A 2,645-nucleotide genomic window follows, 5' to 3' on the forward strand; every position below is an offset into this window, starting at 1 on the left:
TTCTTTTAAATGCTTTTCTGTTACAATGAGGTTGCTGAACCCTGTTCAGTCCACTATCAACAAAAGAAAATAAAAGGGAACAGATTGGAAACATCATTAATTGCAATGTGAATCCATCTCTTAAATGTCCAATAGTCAGTGCCCAATGATTAAAAATGGAAGCATCTTCTAAAAACTATGAGCTCATTCCTGCAAAGTCTGGATCCTAGATCCATAAACCACCTCAGAATGTATAACAAGTATTATCATTACTTACACTGGAAGTTAAAAACACTCACCTCATCTTCTACACGATGTTATTTAAACCTACCTTCCCTTCATAAGTATTGCTTTTCTTGCTTTCTGCAGTAATTTTCTTTTTCAGCACCTTGTTCTGTTGAAATTAAACAAAACAAGCATTGTACCTTAATAAGTTAATAGAATTATGTCATGGTTTAACTGCATCAAGATATTCCAGCTTTCATCAGGCAAATAACTCTTTGTTGTGCAGCTCAGGTTCCAGAACAATTCTTCAAACAAATGAATGTTCAGCTAATTTCTGTGATAATTACTGTTTCTTCATGACCTTAAGAAGGGCTCCTCCTGAGCAGCAGCAAGGAATAACAAATGAGGTACAGAATGGAAATTAAAACTAAGATGCTGCTGACAGAAGGTGTCAAGATGTCATGACCAAAAATACAAGTTATTTATTTTTACAGTGAAGTTACTACAGTTTGTGCCAGTGCAGAATTCTTTTCTACTAGTGGTAACTGAGATATTCATACACGTACATAAATAACACTATGCACTAAATGAAAAAGAGTAGAAGTTTATTAAAGATATTATTTTTGTAATTGCTCTTTTCAAATTAAGGCTCATTTAACAAATCAAGTGTTCCCTAAGATGACTCTCTAATTTGCTCAGGGTTAGGATAAGAAAGGAAAATGTTTAAGTTACATAGGTGTATCTAAAGACATCACAGCAGACACAAACCTGCTGAAAAGGCAACCCAAAGTATAATGTGTTTATGTGTTTGTGACATTTAAAATCTCTACACACCTCCTGCTGCAACTCTTCAATGCATTTGGTTTTATTTTCCATCTGTTTCTTTAAATTATTCATCTGAAAGAGATATTTCAGACATGAATTAGTAAGTTCTACAAATGACTCCCTGTGTGAGCAATTCCTGTAGATGTTCTCAAACCTGCCCTTGCACCAGTCTGGTTTGTTCCAATGGGACTGAAACACCAGCTGCCATGTTAGAATAATCAGAGTTTTAGCCATAAAGTACCACAAGATGTTAATTAATAGCAGTGAACCAGTTCCTTAGTGGTTATGGAGTTAAGAAAGAAGAAGAAAAAACCCCAAGATCTTCACAATTTAAAAAGTGCACTTGTATGAAGTTCCCTACATCCATGAAAAAATGAATTTTCCCAATTATTTTCTAGAATCTTCAATGGCTTTTCCTTTCTTGAAATTTCATTTTCAGTTCTCTTAACCTGAAATTAAATTGTAAATCATTGACTTTTACAATGAAATTTTGAAATTTGCTAAAAACCCCAGGTTGCTTTAAACCAATAGAAAGAAAAGTAAAAATGTTTGAATCTATTTCAGCTCAAACTCACACTACATATAAAAAGCTAATCCAGAGCCCATCCATCACTGAGTGGGTATATGAAAAAACAGAAAAGCAGGTTCTCTGTTTGCCTGAAAACAAATAAATCTTTAATATTAAACTTCCAGCACAGAGTGAACATCCCCGTGACTGTGCTTGTCTTTTGAAATACCAGGGCTCACATGGGGACATGCAAGGGCACAGCTGGCAGCAGCTGGGAAAGAAGAAACCTCTGGCAGAGATCACATCCCCCAGGCAGAGCTTTGCAGAAAAAATCCCAACAAAGATTTTACATTGAATGCTGCCCTGCAGGTTCTGTAAGATTTTTTCATGACACAGGACATACATTTTCTTCTCTTTCATCCAGTGTACTTTTCATCTCTTCACCTGTCTTTGCCATTTTCTCCTTCAAAGACTCCAGTTCATTTCTAAGTGCCAAATTAACAAGCATTAGTAAATATTTCCTTATTGCCTTTAACTTATTTTCAGTACTTCTAATAAACCCATATTTTATTTTCTGAAAAGAGCTGCTAATGTTGATGGGAACTTCACATAAGCTGTTCAATGAAAATGTTCTTAAAATGCAGCAACAGGCCCAGTAAGTCAATATGTGAACTGTCCATACTTCTTGTAAGTAGGAAAAGATGTTCCAGGAGCCCAAGGAAAATACATCCTGACCTGGACTATTGCAATGCAGCTGTGAAACATGGGAGCTGCCTGTCTGTTGAACTGGGGATACAGAGAGTAACTCTGATCCAGTTTTGCCTTGTCACATTTCATCCATAACCTTCAGCTTCCATTTGAATTTCCTTCACACCTGAGATGTCTAATGCAAAACAAGACAGCTCCTACTATGGAATACAAAATGATGGCAAACATTGTTCCTGCAGCAATTGGTATTTCTATCTGAGAAAATTTCTACTTGGCCAACAGCAATTCTGAATAGTTTCTGTTTAGCTGTGTAATCTAAAAAAACATTAATCAAAAAATCCCAGAAAGCAACATTTGAACACAACTAACTATTTGAGTCTACTTCCTTTAGCAATATCAG

Source organism: Melozone crissalis, unplaced genomic scaffold, assembly GCF_028551555.1.
Source record: "Melozone crissalis strain CALT ecotype California unplaced genomic scaffold, PUWL_Pcris_2 ptg000083l_1, whole genome shotgun sequence".
In the NCBI taxonomy this organism is placed as follows: domain Eukaryota; kingdom Metazoa; phylum Chordata; class Aves; order Passeriformes; family Passerellidae; genus Melozone; species Melozone crissalis.